At 37.1% G+C, this 18,085-nt stretch overlaps 1 protein-coding gene across 5 annotated transcripts in view; it reads right to left on the bottom strand.

Annotated features, from left to right (window-relative positions):
• DNAJB4 (DnaJ heat shock protein family (Hsp40) member B4) overlaps positions 1-18,085 on the bottom strand; it is a 45,207-nt gene that overhangs the window by 10,711 nt on the left and 16,411 nt on the right. The window lies entirely within an intron of this gene.

The following is an 18,085-nucleotide window of genomic DNA, read 5'->3' as shown; positions in this document are numbered from 1 at the left end:
TTAAAATAAATTAAAGGTATTATACAAATAAAGGTACCCTTGAACTTATTTTAGGTATTTTAATTTTTATTTCAAGTGATCCAAATGAAAGATATACAATACCAAAATAAGGTTTGTTTAAATTAAAATTTTCAGATAATTTGCGTCATTTTTAGAATTCCTGGGGTCTAGCAATCAGAAATGCCAGGAAGTCAACTTACTAATTTCACATTGTAAAGGCCACATATCATAAACATCAAAAGCAGTAAGGGACTTAAATACTATTTTAGCTAGTGGTTTTAACTAGTTTTTTGTAGTATACAAGAGTTAATAGTTCTGGCAAACTAAATATTTGTGAAAGCTTCATATCTGATTTTAGTTACTTCAGCAAAAACAGAATGAGAGCCCGCTTCTCAGCCCCTCCCCGCCTCCACCCAATTCCTAGGGTCACTATTTAAAGAATTTTTGCGCTGCAGGAAAGATAGAAGACAAGTATCAGGTTACAGACAGTAAATACTCATGTTTCTTATAAGACCTTGACTGGATCATCTTAAAAACTGGATATGCTATTTACAGGGCAGTGATATGAGAAGTATTTTTTTCTTTTGAAAACACATTTCCCTAATTATAAATAGCAATACTCATTGCTGAAGGTTTTGGAAAACACAGAAGGAAAAAAGAAGAAAAAAGTACAAAATAAAAACCTATCATACCACTCTAGGTAATCCCTGCTAAATGTTAGTATATTTCCTTTTTTTTCTGATACTTACGTTTGTTATAGTTTTGTATATATATATATTTTTTTGTTAACAAAGACTATATCCTCTCATTTACATACTCTTTCTATGTCTGCTTTTATATATGTATATATATTTCTTTTTTGGATGCTTATGAGAAATATTTTCAATGTATATTACTCATCTTTTCTCTCCTATATTGTTTTGTCCTCTGTTCAAAAATGTTCCCATTTCTAATATAATGAAAAGCTGGGTTCATAAGAAAATGTGAAAAGAATTGCACAAAGCCCTATAAATAGTTTAAATCTGTAAAATTTAAAAGAAAAACAGAACATGTAAAGGAAAAGGAAATGTACATATGTGTTTAGAGTATGATGAAAAGTTAATGATCACATGTTAAACTTTAAAGATATGGGAACCTACTTATATGCCAAGCAACTTTACATTCATGACTCAGCAATTCTTTCAGAACGTTCATTTTTGGGGTGCCTGGGTGGCTCAGTGAATTAAAGCCTCTACCTTCAGGTCAGGTCATGATCCCAGGGTTCTGGGATCAAGCCCCGAATAGGGCTGTCTGCTCAGCAGGGAGCTTCCCCCACCATGTTCTGCCTACTTGTGATCTCTGTCTGTCAAATAAATATAATCTTAAAAAAAAATTCATCTTTGTACATTTGATAGCTAGGATTAGGTATGTTTAAAAAGAGTATGATGAAAAGTTAATGATCACATGTTAAACTTTAAAGATATGGGAACACCTAGTTTATATGCCAAGCAGCTTTACATTCATGATTCAGCAATTCTTTCAGAACATTCATCTTTGTACATTTGATAGATAGGATTTCCTATTTTTCAAAACTCTCTCCTTTAAAAATACTTTGGTATTAGAAATGTATAGCATCTGTCTAGCCTATTTATAGGTTACAGAGGTTGGTCAGCTAGCTATTCAAATTTTTTAGTCCCACCAAGGAATATTCCATGTCAAAAGGTTAACCATTCAAATTCAAAAAAGCTTGGAGAAAAATGCTAATATCCAAAGTCACCCTAAAACTCCTTCTTAAAAAAAAAAATGCAAGTTGAAGTCCAGTGCAATGATCAGCATCTAGAGTAAAAATATAATAAAAATCGCCTTTTCTAGAATTAATTGCTCATTTAAATACTCACTACCAAAGGAACACTATTACTATATGTGAAAACTCTGAATTGTTCTGGTAGGTAATACTGAGAGGAAAGAAAAACAGATTCTTATCTGAGTCAGTCATTTTCAGATGGTTAGAAATATTATCAGGACTTGACATATTAAAGGATTTTAAAACCCAAAGACTAAATCTTTCACATTTCTGAAAAATGCATTACATATTGACAAATGGAAACAAATCTGACTTTCCACACATAGAGAAGGGTGATAAAGGATTTTCATATTTCTTCAAATATACACACAAAAAAGAATCATAGTGCTAAATTTGGAAAGCAAGAAGTCACCTCAACTTTGAAATTTCAGCTTAATAAGGAAGCATTTATAATTTTAAATAATATAAAACAGTCTAGCTAGATTTTGATAAAATGAGTAGTGTAAATAATTCTTTCAAACGTTTGGGAACAATGCCAACAGACACAGGATAAGATATCCAGCATCACTGATCATCAGGGAAATGCAAATCAGAATCGCAATGAGATACTACCTCACACCAGTCAGAATGGCTAATATCAAGAAGACAAGAAATAACAAATGTTGCTGAAGATGTGGAGAAAAGAGAACCCTTGTGCACTGTTAGTAAGAATGTATATTGGTTAGCCATTGCACAAAATAGTACAGAGCTTCATCAGGTATTTAAAATTAGAAATACCACACAATCCAGTAATTCCACTGCTGGGTATGTATATATTCAAAGGAAAGAAGAACAGTAATTCAAAAAGATACATGCACCCACATATTAATTACAGCATTATTTGCTGTCCCCGAGATAGGGAAGCAACCCAAGTGTCCATTCACAGATGAATGGATAAAGAAGATATTATATGTATGGAATGAGTAAATCACAAAGATGAAAGGTACCGCATAGGGAATATAGTCAGTGGTAACATAATAGCATTGTATATTAACACATGATGGCTACACTTGTGGTGAGCGCAACATACAGAGTTGCTGAATCATTATGTTGTACACCTGAAATTAATGCAATATTGTGTGTCCACTGTACTTCAATAAAGAAAATAAATATGGCGGCATCAGGAGGAGGTGGCGGGGATAAAGGCCAACTCATACCCAAAGCTAGGGAAGCCCGACTACCCCTCCACTACTTCAGTGTCAAGTTAGCAGAAAAAAACAACATGGATCCCAGGAAACAAGGTAGACCCAGGGAAAAAGGAAACAGTACATTCAGGTTACTGAGGAAAAACATCCTTTTTTTTTTTTTTAAGAGCTAAAATTCTCTGGGTGCCTGGGTGGCTCGGTAGGTGAAGGCATCCAACTCTTGATCTCAGCTCAGATCTTAATCTCAGTCGGGGTCTGGAGTTCAGGCCCTGCATTGGGCTCCATGCTGGGTATGGAGCTTACTTAAAAATATAATACTAATGGGGCGCCTGGGTGGCTCAGTGGGTTAAAGCCTCTGCCTTCAACTCAGGTCATGATCCCGGGGTCCTGGGATCGAGCCCCGCATCGGGCTCTCTGCTCGGCAGGAAGCCTGCTTCCTCCTCTCTCTCTCTCTCTCTCTACCTGCTTCTCTGCCTACTTGTGATCTCTGTCTGTCAAATAAATAATAAATAAAATCTTTAAAAAATATATATTTTTAAAAGTGAAAGTAGGGGCACCTGGATGGCTCAGTCGGTTAAACGGCTGCCTTTGGATCAGGTCATGATCCTGGAGTCCAGGATCCAGCCCCACATCCAGCTCCCTGCTCAGCGGGGAGTCTGTTTCTCCCTCTTCTCCCAGTTCCTGCACTCCCTCTCACATAAATGGACTCTTCAGTAAATAAATAAATAAATAAATAAATAAATGTAAAAATAAATGCTAAGCCAAAAAAACCTACATAATAATCTATTTGAAATATTGTCTTAAAATCACATAAATCCTGCTTATATGATTTTATAGGTATATAAATGTGTGGTTGGCTCAATTGGCATGACCTGTGACTCTTGATCATGGGGTCATGAGTTCAAGCCCCATATTGGGTGTAGAGCTAACTTTAAAAATAAATAAGTAAGTAAATAGGTAAGTAAGTAAATAAATAAATAAATAAAATCACAAAGAAATTTTCTCCTTAATGTTTATAGTTCACAAGTTTAAGTCTCATACTGGGGTAGGGTTGATTCATCTCTAACTGAAGGTAAGTTACAATGTATTTTAAGAGATTTTAATTTTTTCAACCAAATTCAGAAAACTTAAGTGTGTTTATTATTTTTTTTTATCAGAGTTGTTTTTTAAAACACAGTTTAAGAATTTTTGTGCCCAGTAATGTATGTGGAGGAAGTGTGTCACTCTATCTTAGGGGACACATGGGCCAGAATTAAGTAAAAATTCTAATAACATATTTTTTTTCAAAAACTTTAGCAAAGTTTCCTTATTTGTGATATTATGCTTTCATAGTAATTATAGATAAATTATTTTTATAAGAAGTATGAGTTCTTTTTGATGGTATAATCACAGTTTAAAATATTATATACGTTTAGATCATGACAGCTAAAAATAGCACTTTACCATACACAAAGAATCTTAAAAGTACATCAGTAGTCATTCAATTGATGCCATCTTCACCTTCTACTTTGGTTTTATTAATATACGATAAAAAAGTTGTTTTTTCTCCAATTCACAAATCATTTCTCAGTTCATAATTCATTATTTTGAAGAAAGACAGCGTGCCTTCCAGAGTCTCAGAAGAAATCACTACTGAAATTCAGATCATCACTGAAATACTTAAAGACAGATGACTTCTAATATTTTACCAATGCTCCTGTTGGAAACTTTTTCTGTCGATATTTAATTCTTAAATGGGTACATTTAGTCCAGAAATGTCTCATTCAGTAATTATAGTAAATTGTGACTTCAATTCCCCAGTACTTCTTACAAATTGAGGCTCTTTTACACCTTGTTCTCACAAGTGCTTTAGATAGCTGAATAGTTGTTATAAAATTTGCTAGGGCAACACCAGGGAATATTGGTAGTATAGTGGTTAAAAACAGATTTTGGAGTCAGACTGCTTGGTTAGAGTCCTGACAATACCACTTACTAGCTGTGTGGTCTTGGACTTAACTTTCCTGTTCGTCAGTTTCCTTACCTGTCAAGTGGGATTAGCAATAATATCTCCTCCAAGGGGCTGTTGTGAGGATTAAATGAGATAAATGTGTGAAACACTTAAATGTGACTGGCACATATGAGGACTATGAAAGTGTTAGTACTATTGTAATGACAATGATCTCATCTCATCATATGAACTAGAACTTTTCCTAGAAAAAAAATGACCATACCATAGGTATAATAAAATGTCCTTATTTACAAGCATATACATCCACACACAACAGCTGTCAAACTAAGAATAAATGGCTCTTTCCAAATACCCCAGTTAATATTTGCTACTTACTCATCCTAACTCTGTTAATATTTAAAATCATTAAACTTTCACATAGGTAGCATTCATTGTATTTCAAATGCAAATCTCAAATATACTGTTTCAAACACAGTAATTAAGACCCTGTGGTATTGGTGAAAGAACAGGCAAATAGTCCAGTAGAACAGAATAGAGAACCCAGTAATAGACACACATATATATAGTCAACTGATCTAAGACAAAAGAGCAAAGGCAATACTATGGAGAAAAAACAGTCTTTTCAACAAATAGTGCTAGAACTGGATATCTGTTTGCAAAGGAATCAATCTAGACGCAGATCTTAAATCTTTCACAAGAATTAACTCAAAATGGATCACAGACCTGAGTGTGAAATGCAAAACTATAAAACTCCTAGAACACATGAAAAAACCTAGGTGACCTTGGGTTTGGCAATGATCTTTATATAATACCAAATGAACAGTGCATGAAAGAGAGTTATCGATAAGCTGGACTGAATTAAAATTATAATTTTCTGCTGAGAAGGACATTGTCAAGAAAATGAGAAAACAAGCCACAGATTGGGCAAAAATATTTCAAAAGACATCTGAATTTGCAAAGATGTGGATGGAACTGGAGGGTATTATGCTAAGCGAAATAAGTCAATCAGAGAAAGGCAGATACCGTATTATTTCACTCATATGGGAATTTAGGAAACAAAACAGATTAACACAGGGGAAGGGAAGGAAAAATGAAATAAGATAAAAACAGAAAGGGAGGCAAATAGGAGACTCAACTATAAACAAACTGAGTGTTGCTGGAAGGGAGGCAGGTAAGAGAATGAGCTAAATAGGCATTAAGGAGATCACTTGTTGAGATGATCACTGGGTTTTTATATGTAAATGATGAATCACTAAATTCTACTCCTGAAACGATACTGCAATATATGTTAACCAACCTGAATTTAAGTAAAATCTTGGGAGAAAAAAACAAGACATATCTGATAAAGGACTATTACCCAAAATATACAAAGAACCTTGTTTACCTTGTGACAAAATGGGAGAAGATATTTGCAAATGTCTTATCAAATAAAAGGCTAGTATCCAAAATCTATAAAGAACTTATCAAACTCAACACCCAAAGGACATATAATCCAATCAAGAAATGGGCAGAAGACATGAGCAGATATTTCTCCAAAAAAGACGTACAAATGGCCAACAGACACATGAAAAAATGCTCAACATCACTTGGCATCAAGGAGATATAAACAAAAACCACAATGAGATACCACCTTACACCAATCAGAATGGCTAAAATTAACAAGTCAGGAAATTACAGATGTTGATGAGGATGCAGAGAAAGGGGACCCTTCCTACACTGTTGGTGGGAATGCAAGCTGGTGCAGCCACTCTGGAAAACAGTGTGGAAGTTCCTAAAAAAGCTGGAAATAGAGCTACCCTATGACCCAACAATTGCACTACTGGGTATTTACCCAAAGATACAAATGTGGTGATCCAAAGGGGCATGTGCACCTCCAATGTTTATAGGAGCAACATCTGCAACAGCCAAACTATGGAAAGACCCTACATGTCCATCAACATATGAATGAATAAAGAAGATGTGGTGCGCGCACACACACACACACACACACACACACACAGAAATATCATGCAGTCATTAAAAAATGAAATCTTGGGGCACCTGGGTGGCTCAGTGGGTCAAAGCCTCTGCCTTTGGCTCAAGTCATGATCCCAGGGTCCTGGGATCGAGCCCCGCATTGGGCTCACCTGCTTCCTCCTCCCTCTCTGCCTGCCTGTCTACTCGTAATCTCTGCCTGTCAAATAAATATATAAAATCTTTAAAAAAATAAGATCTTGCCATTTGCAAAGACATCGATAGAACTATGAGGGTATTATGCTAAGCAAAATAAATCAGAGAAAAACAATTACCGTATGATCTCATTGATATGGGAAATTTGAGAAACGAGACAGAGGACCATAGGGGAAGGGAGGAAAAAATGAAACAAAATGAAATCGGAGAGGGAGACAAACCATAAGAGACTTTTTTTTTTTTAAGATTTTATTTATTTATTTATTTGACAGACAGAGATCACAAGTAGGCAGAGAGGCAGGCAGAGAGAGAGGAGGAAGCAGGCTCCCTGCTGAGCAGAGAGCCCGATGCAGGGCTCGATCCCAGGACCCCGAGATCATGACCTGAGCCAAAAGCAGCGGCTTAACCACTGAGCCACCCAGGCGCCCCAAGAGACTCTTTTTTTTTTTTTTTTTTTTTTTTAAAGATTTTATTTATTTATTTGAAAGACGGAGATCACAAGTAGGCAGAGAGGCAGGCAGAGAGAGAGAGAGAGGGAAGCAGGCTTCCTGCGGAGCAGGGAGCCCGATGCGGGGCTCGATCCCAGGACCCTGAGATCATGACCCAAGCAAGAGACTCTTAAATGTAGGAAACAAACTGAGGGTTGCAGGAGGAGAAAGGGGTGGGGGGATGGAGTAATTAGGTGAGGGACATTAAGGATGGCACGTGATCTAATGAGCACAGGGTGTTATACAGATGAATCATAGGCCTGTATCTCTGAAACTAATAATACATTATATGTTAATTAATTGAACTTAAATTTTAAAAATTGAAAACCAAACCAAAACAAAATATATAAAGAACTCTTAAAACTCAACAAGAAAACAAACAACCCAATTAAAAAATGGGCCAGGGATCTAACAGAAACCTCACCAAAGAAGATACACAGAGGGCAAATAAGCATATGAAATGATGTTCCATATCAAATGTCATCAGTGAAATCCAAATAAAAACAAAGATACCACGATAGCTATTAGAACGGCCAAAATCCAGAACACTGGCAACACCACTTGCTTGCAAAGTGTAAAGCAATAGGAATGTAGAGCAACCATTCATTGTTGGTGGGTGTGCAAAATGGTACACTTTGGAAGATAATTTGGTAGTGTCTTAGAAAAGTAAACATACACTTATCATACGATCCCACAGTCATGTTTCTTGGTATTTACTCAAAGAAACTGAAAATGTAGGTCTACACAAAACCCTGCACATGGATGTGTACAGCAGCCTCATACATAATTGCCCAAACTTGGAAGCAACCAAGATGTCCTCTATAGGTGAATGTGATAAACTACAGTCATTCAGACAATGGAATATTATTCAGTACTAAAAAGAAATGAGCTAGCAAGCCATGGGAAGACATTGGTGGAACCCTAATGTATATTACTAGGTGAAAGAAATCAGTCTGAAAAGGTTATATACTATATGACATTCTGGAAAAGGAAAAACTACCTTTTTTTTTTTTTTTAACTTTGTGACAGTAAAAAAAAAAAATCAGTGGTTGTCAGGGTTTAGTGGGAAGGGAAGGATAAACAGAGTATGGAGGAATTTTTTTTTTTTTTTAAGGGCAGTGAAACTACTCTGTATGATACTGAAATGTGGGCACATGTCCAAACTCATAGAATGTACAACACTGGAAGTGAACCCTAATGTAAATTATAGACTCTGGGTGATGATGTATCAATATAAGTTCATTAGTTGTACATAAATGTTCCATTTAGTGAGAGACATTGATAATGAGGTGGGGTGGATTGTGCATGTGTGGAGGTTTATGGGAAACCTCTGCATCTTCCAGTAAATTTTGCTGTGAACCTAAAACTGCTCTAAAAGAATAGAGTCCACTTAAAATTTTGAAAATACATGGAAAAAAGGTACAATTTTTTTTTATTTTCATTTTTTGTAAGATTTTATTTAATTATTTGACAGACAGGGATCACAAGTAGGCAGAGAGGCAGGCAGAGAGAGAGGAAGGGAAGCAAACTCCCCGCTGAGCAGAGAGCCCGATTTGGGGCTCGATCCCAGGACCCTGGGATCATGACCTAAGCCGAAGGCAGAGGCTTTAACCCACTGAGCCACCTAGGCACCCCCAATGTTTGTATTTTTAAAATATGGGTTTTTGTTTTGTTTTGTTTTTTAAGTAATCACTACGACTCAGTGAGGAGCCTGAACTCACAACCTGGAGACTGAGTCATATGCTCTACTGACTGAGCCTGGGAGATGCCCCTGAAAATAGGTATCTTTGATTTTAGAGTCAGATCTTTCTAGCCTTAGTTCCTGTTGCTGCAGTTTCTGTTTTAAGTTTGGAACTCAGATGCTGATTTTTTTTTTTTTAAGAATTTTTGTTTATTTATTTGACACACAGAGAGAGAGAGCACAAGCAGGGGGGAGTGGCAGACAGAGGGAAGAAGCAGGCTCCCAACCAAGCAGGATCCTGGGATCATGACCTGAGCTGAAGGCAGACATTTAACCAATTGAGCCACCCAGGTGCCCCTAATTTTCATTCTTGTAGAAAGACCTTAGACTTTGACCATAAGTTACAATATGTAAAAACTTTGTCATCATTTCAAATGCAAATTTATCTTCAGGAGGAAAAAAAAAAAAGAAAAATATTAGAGATTTATTTCTTACTCCATCTGGGTTATAAGACAGAATAAGTAAACTTAAGGTAAGTCTTTAAGACATTAACCCTATTTAAATGTTCTAAATATCCCATTTTTTCCTTAACTATAAAATGTCCTTCTTTGGGCAATTACAGTAATTTGGACTCGTATTTGGAATTAAACAGTCAATAACATTTGAGTACATACTGTATAAAATTTTTTTTTAAAGATTTTATTTATTTACTTGACAGAGAGAGATGACAAGCAGGCAGAGAGGCAGGCAGAGAGAGAGGAGGAAGCAGGCTCCCTGCTGAGCAGAGAGCCCGATGCGGGGCTCGATCCCAGGACCCTGAGATCATGACCCGAGCCGAAGGCAGCGGCTTAACCCACTAAGCCACCCAGGCGCCCCCATACTGTATAAAATTTGATGAGTACTATAAAACTTGTTTTAAAAGTGGATATTATCATAGTGAACATTCTCCATGAATAAAGTGCCTCATTCAGCAAATATTTACTGAGTGCTTACTATGTACTATAAAGGAGATACACAACATCCTTCCTTTCATTCAACTCACATTCTAGTGGGAGAAGACAACCAAGAAACGAGTTAATAAAGAAATGATAGAATTTTAGTAGTTTAGTAGTTGGAAGAAAAATTTTAAACGTTTCTAAGGCACGGATTGATGGAGAGGGGCCACTTTATCCAGGATAGTCAGGGAAGACCTCACTGTTTAGCTCTGCTTTAAGAATTATACTAAAAATTTCGCACTTGGGTAGGTAGAGGAAAAGGAACAAGGCTAGGTATCACAGCTTTTAAAAAGTATAATGCTTTCAGAAAAGGAAGCAGACTAGTAAAGAGCTCTTCATGACCTCTTTGATTCTATTATCAAGAAACATATTCGGCTCTCTTCACCTTTTCCATTTATTCCCCCTCCCCATGGACAATCTGTATATATTCCTTCAAGCCTATAGCTAACAATCAAGTTAAACAGTTTGGTACAAATAGGGTAAACAATCAATAGCTTTAAGTAAGTGTGTTATATAACTGTTACAGGATTTAAGGGACTATATTAAGCTACAGAGAAAAGATCAGGAAACTTGGAATGAGAGGAATTGTTTCTAATATTCTTAGCTTCACTATTTAGTATCTATATGAAGTTCTGGAAAAATGGAAAAATTACTATTTCTCTGAGACTCAATTCTTTTATTCTATGAAATAGATAACACCTATCTCATTTACTGACATTAAAAAATGAGAAAATATGTGAAAGGGTTTCACAGAAATAAAATATATACAAATGTTAATTATATGCTCATCTTGGCCTAGTATGGGGAAGTTTTATAAAAGAAAAATATAAGCAGGGTCTTGAAAGATTGATAGGATTTAGAAAGAGGAGCACGGGGAGGGTTTTCAGTTTGGACCCAGAACACAAAGCCCAATCAAAAAGAGCATAAAATGTATGTGATACTGTAAAAAGACTGGTCAGATTACAGGATAGGATTTAGGAAAGCTCACATTAGGGGCGCCTGCGTGGCTCAGTGGTTTAAGCCGCTGCCTTCGGCTCGGGTCATGATCTCAGGGTCCTGGGATCGGGTCCTGCATCGGGCTCTCTGCTCAGCAGGGAGCCTGATTCCCCCTCTCTCTTTCTGCCTCCCTATCCATCTACTTGTGATTTCTCTCTGTCAAATAAATAAATAAAATCTTTAAAAAAAAAAAAAAAAAGAAAGCTCACGTTAGGAAACTCACAAAAAAAAGTTATGGTCAGATTTTTGGGAGTTTTGAATATCATTGTTGTAACAATGACTGCTCCCAAAGAGGGCTAATTCATTAGGTCTTTGAAAAAAACTTCATTTATTTTTTTAAGTAAACTCTATGCCCAACGTGGGGCTCAAACTCACAACCCCAGGATCAAGAGTGGCATTCTCCACTGAGTAAGCCAACCAAGCACCCCAAAAACCACCTTCTTTTTTAAAGGTATTTGCCTGCCCTCCCTCCCTCCCTCCCTTCCTTCCTTCTAGATTTTATTTATTTGTCAGAGAGAGAGAGAGAGAGAGAGAGCACAAGCAGGGAGCATGGCAGGCAAAGGAGGAAGCAGACTCCCCACTGAGCAGGTCCCAATGCAGGACTGAGATCATGACCTGAGCTGAATGCAGACACTTAACCGAATGAGCCACCCAGATGTCCCAGGTATTTGACAAGACTTTTTATTAGTCATAATTCTCTGTGGACTATTGTCTGTACCATTGGCATTTCCCAGCACTTTATTATTATAGTTATATTGGTAACTCCCCAAATTTTCAAGTTTTAATACTGTGTCATTGCTTGATTTTATAACACTTTTCCTGCAGAAAGCACTATAATAAAAGATACACATTTAATTTTATTGATTTAATGGCCTTTACAAATGAAAAATTTAAAACAAAGTTTAAAAGTACAGGGGCACCTGGCTGGCTCAGTCGTGGAGCATGCAACTCTTGATGTTGGGGTTTTGAGTTTGAGGCCCATGTTGGGTATAGAGATTACTTAAAAATAAACTTTTAAAATAAACAAACGGGGCATCTGGATGGCTTACTCTTGACTTGGGCTCAGGTCGTGATCTCAAGGTCATGAGATTGAGCCCCACATTGGCCTCCCCACTGGGTGTGGAGCCTGCTTAAAATTCCATCTCTCCCTTTGCCCCTCCCCTCCCCTCTCTCCAAAAATAAATAAATAAATACATAAATAAATAAAATATTAAAATAAATAAAATGTAAAAGTACTTGTCTTCAAAAAAATAAAATAACATGTATTGCTTTAAGAAGTTTATAAAAATTGGGGTGCCTGGGTGGCTCAGTGGGTTAAAGCTTCTGTCTTCAGCTCATGTCATGGTTTCAGGGTCCTGGGATCGAGCCCCAAGTCAGGCTCTCTGCTTGGCAGGGATCACTCTTACCCCTCTGTCTCTGCCTGCCTCTTTGCCTACTTGTCATCTCTCTCTCTGTGTCAAATAAATAAATAAAATCTTAAAAAAAAAAAAAGGTTTGTAAAAATTACTAGAGTTATCTGAAGACATCAAGAATCAGAAATATTTTGTTTTTTAAAAAATAATTTCTGGAGCACCTGAGTGGCTCAGTCAATTAAGCATCCAACTCTTGAAATCAGCTCAGGTCTTGATCTCAGTCAGGGTCAGGAGTTCAAGCCCTGAATTGGGCTCTACCCTGGGAATGGAGCCTGCTAAGCAAACAAACAAACAAACAAATAAAATTCCCTGGGGCACCTGGCTGGCTCAGTTGGAAGAGCAGTGTGACTCTTGATCGCAGGGTCATTGAGTTCAATCCTCACATTGGTGTAGAGATGACTTAATAAACAAAAACCTAAAAAATAAATTCCTTTTTTAAGAGTGTACAACTGATTCTATTTTGTGATGATATTAAAATGTATCCTGGGGCACCTGTTTGGCTAAGTCAGTAGAGCATGCAACTCTTGATTTCAGGGTCATGAGTTCAAGTCCCATGTTGTGCATGGGGCCTACTAAAAAAAAAAAAAAAAAAAAAGATTTCCTTCCTTGTTAAAAAAAAAAAAGTATCCTAATAAAATAGCCCAGTAACAACTTGCCTTTCTTTGTATCCTTATTTACAAGTTGTTGAAAAACTTACTAGAAGACTAGTGAATATACAGTGAGCTAATCTCATACTCCCCTAACTTTTTGGAATTAGTTAAAATAAAGTGTTCTCTACATTACTTTTTAATACTGAATCAGAGAGCCAAAAAAACCTATAGAATTCTAGGTTATTTTATTTATTTATTTATTTTAAAGATTTTATTTATTTATCTGACAGGGAACACAAGTAGGCAGAGCAGCAGGCAGAGAGAGAGGAGGAAGCAGGCTCCCTGCTGAGCAGAGAGCCCGATGCGGGACTCCATCCCAGGACCCTGAGATCATGACCTTAGCCGAAGGCGGCGGCCCAACCCACTGAGCCACCCAGGCACCCCTAGGTTATTTTAAATGGGTCTTGTAAATTGACATTTGATTATAACATTTTGACTATGTTGAAAGATCATATAACCTAGAGCATGCTGTCCCACAGAAATATAAAGTGAACCACATATATCATATAAACATTTCTAGAATCCACATTTTAGTAAAAATAAAAAGAAAATTAAAATTAATCTTAATAATGTATTTTATTTAACCCAATAAACCCAATATATTATCATCACAACATGTAACCATTATAAAGATAATAATGTTATTAAGTTAAAACTTAAAAACAAAAATAACATTCAAAATCCTCAACAATCTGACCATAACTTTTATTCTGAGTTTCCTAATGTGTACCTTCCTAAGTCCAATGCTGTAATCTGACCAGTCTTCTTGCTGTATCATATACATTTTATGCTCTTTCCATTGTGCTTTGCGTTCTCCGTCCAAACTGAAAACCCTCTCTGTGACCCTCTTTCTAAATCCTATCAATAATAATAATCTTCTACCTCTCCATGCCCCTCTTTCTAAATCCTATCAATAATAATAATCTTCTACACTCTTTTTTTGGCACTAGATCTTCAGAATCCAGTATGAATTTTACACTTATACAACATCTCAGTTCAGGTAGCCACATTTCAGGTCCTTAGCTTTCATGTGGCTTGTGGTCACTGTATGACACAATGTAGATATAAAGGTTTCTACAAATCACCAGCTCTATGATCCAATTTTTCAGAACTTAAGTATCACACATACACATCTCTCACATGTACATTTACGGGAAATAAACTCTTAACAGATGCACTCTAAAGAAAACTCCATTTTTACTTATAAAATAGTATCCCAGTGCTGATTTTAGCAACACATACACTATAATTGGAATAACACTGAAAGACTAGCAAGGCCCCTATGCAAGGATGACATGCAAATTTGTGAAACATTCAGTCTTAACAAAGGTAAGTATGTGAGGTGATGGATGTGAATTAACTAGAGGGAAGGAATCCTCTCACAATGCATACATACATCAAATTATCACAGTGTGCACTTAAATACCTTATAATTTTGTCAATTTTACCTCAATAACATTGAAAAATAGTATTCTATTTTTTATCTTTAAGGAAAAAATCTTTGTGGGGCGCCTGGGTGGCTCAGTCGTTTAAGTGTCTACCTTCCGCTCAGGTCATGATCTCAGGGTCCTGGGATCGAGCCCTATGTCAGGCTCCCTGCTCAGTGGGGAACCGGCTTCCCCTTCTGCCCCTCCCCCTGCTCCTGTTCTCCCTCTCCCTCTCACATGCCTCCTCTCTCTCTCTCTCTCTCTCTCTCTCTCTCTCTCGTAAAAAAAAAAAAAATAGATACTGTATCATTTTGAAATGATACTTTACATTTAAAGCAGTGGGAATGGCTCCATGTATACACAGTTCACTTAGTATACAAAGTTTCACAGTGTTGTAAGTAGACGCAACACTTGGAAATGAGGAACCTTTGCCATTTTCACTTTATTCTTTTCTAAAGTTTCTCCTCTCACAAGTAGTCAGAGAAAACTTACTTGGGTGGCTAGAGAAAGGGGAGTAGTCTGTAGTCACAGTGAAGCCAACAGCTCTTCAGAATAAGACAAGCGATACAAGGGGAAAAAGTGTCTAGCACAGAGGAGAGGCAGGAGACAGAACACAGGCTGCTATTTCACTGAACTATTAGAATCTTAGTCAAAACTGCAATAAACTGATTATCTAGCAAGTTTGTTTAGCTCTCCAAATGTTTTTAATTCTAAATTGATTTCATTTAAATCAGGACCTAACCCAAGCTATCAATTATCTTTATAATACATTGCATTAATAAAGTCATAATAATTAAACCACTGCTACTGTGATTTAACTACGACTCAAAGACTTTATTACAACCTACCAAACATTAAGTATGAGGAAATGTATTAAATAAGCCAACACATTCTATAGTATTCACCAACTACTATAAATTTAGGCAGTTGACTGCCTAATTCCAAATACAACATGCCCAAACTACTAATTGCTTAAAGAAGGACATTTAAAGATAAGAGAAAAAAATAGGATTCAAGAATAATTTAATGTGGGGGTCCCTGGGTGGCTCAGTGGGTTAAGTTAAAGCCTCTGCCTTCAGCTTAGGTCATGATCCCAGGGTCCTGGGATCAAGCCCCACATCAGGCTCTCTGCTCTGCAGGGAGCTTGCTTCCCCCTCTCTCTCTGCCTGCCTCTCTGCCTACTTGTGATCTCTGTCAAATAAATAAATAAAATCTTAAAAAAAAAAAAAAGAATAATTTAATGTGGGCGCCTGGATGGCTCAATTGGTTAAGAGTCTGCCTTCAGCTCATGATCCTGGGGTCCTGGGATTGAGTCCTGCTTCATGCTCCCTGCTCTGTGGAGAGCCTGCTTCTCCCTCTCCCTCTGCAATTCCCTCTGCTTGTGCTCTGACTCTATCTCTCTGTCAAATAAATAAATAAAATCTTTTTAAAAAGAGAATAATTTAATGTTATTATTTTGTTAAAGATTTATTTATTGGGGGGGGGGGGAGAGGGGAGAAAGTGGGAAGAGGGTAGAGGGAGAGAAACCCAAGCAGACTCACCTCTGATGGGAGAGCCCCACACCCGGCTTGGGGCTCAATCCCAGAACCCTGAGATCATGACCTGAGCTGAAATCAAGAGCTGGTGGCTTAAGTGACTGAGCCCCCCAGTGCCCCAAGAATAATTTTAAATGGATGGTTTTTAACATTTGACTTTTAAATATTTTAAAATATAGCCTTTTGGTTATCTAAGCTAAATCAGGAAGTTTGCCTCAACAGTTATTGCACACGATGTATTACATGCCATGAAGGATAAAACAGTATCAGGAGTTTACAATGCAAATATATACAATAGGACCTAGTATCTGTTGCCACTTTAGCAATACAGTGGCAGAGCTGAGGGGTTGCCTCAGAGACCTTGGCCCACAAAACCTAAAAATATACTGTCTCGCCTTTGACCAAAAAATGTTTGCCAACCCTTGCTTTATACAAATTATTCTTGACTAGAGGGAGACTGAAGTCTAAGCAGGCACCGTAATAAAATTTTATTTTATCTAGTAAACTTTTAAAAAACTGTAGTTTTCACTATTAAACACAGTTTTCACTATAAAACATCAGCCTGGCTGGTGGTAAGATAAAACTTGTATACTAATTCTCAACGTAGGCATGTCTGCTAAGGGGAATATATTAGAATATTCAGGGTGGTGAGTAAGCTATTTGTTCATCCCAAGGACAGAATATGTTTTAAAAGGTTGACAAAGACTTTAGTAATCAAACCTCTATATTGTCCAGTTTAACCACCCTCATCTAACCCATCCCTCCTGGCCATAAATGACTTCTTTTGGGTTATTTCCCAAAATGAAATTTACCCACAAAATAGTCAACTCTCTTTATTTGCCATAGTTATGTTCTATAAAGTTGTCATGGATGCTGAATTAGAGAATATTGAACCATTGTCCCTAAGGGAAATGGCAGGGTTAAGTCAACTCATCAATACATAATCTCGTTTTATGTGTTTCTGTTTCAAGACACCTCATTCAATTTAACATTGAACTCATGGCCAATAGCACTGTAACTCATGCCTGAGGGAAGCTTATCTAACACATGGATTCTCTCCATAAGGCACATCACAGTCTTCTCGTGCCTAGGAACACCAGACAGCAATTCAGCCCGGTGTTGAAACATTTCTTTAAACAGTGAAGTCACCAACAAAATGCATACAAATGCAAAAGATACAAAAAATGCACTAATAGATCACAAAGGCTTATTATGAGAGTTAAAATAAGAAGTCAAAGCACCGCCTTGTTGGATCTCAGCTGGGAACACAGATTCATATTTTTTTGCTGCTTTGCCTCTGTATGTCTGCAAATGACTGGGAAAGCATCCTAAATACTGTTTTTAGGGTGACAAATTAATTTTAGTGAGGGCAAATATGAAAGTACAGAATTGGTGAATCCTGAAGGATCAACTGTATGATATACACTATCAGTAATTCTCTAAATTAAATTAATGATGGTCAGTTAAAAGACTCTTCTTGAGCAATAGCAATATTAAGTACAGCCTTCAAAGTAATGTCTCTGAAGTGGTATTTCTTTGGTATGTATAAAGGAAATCGTGTGGGTGTATTCCACTCTTCCCTCTCTGCCCGGACCTTACTACCACTCTGAGACTCAGCCTCTGGTTGCGCGAATCTGAGGGCCAGGTTGGATTAGGTTCCCTTGACTTTGAGCTCCCATATCCCCCCCATATCTCTACTCCATCACTTATCACAATTACATAACCATCTTTGTGTGCCTCACCCACGGGGTTCTAACAGCCCTGAGAGTTTCAGTTTTGGGGTTTTTTTTCTACTTTTTTCCCCCTAGTACAAAGCC

Source organism: Mustela nivalis (assembly GCF_964662115.1).
Source record: "Mustela nivalis genome assembly, chromosome: 10".
Taxonomy (NCBI): Eukaryota; Metazoa; Chordata; class Mammalia; order Carnivora; family Mustelidae; genus Mustela; species Mustela nivalis.
Note: the sequence above shows the minus strand (reverse complement) of the source record. Positions and strands in the feature narration are given on the sequence as shown.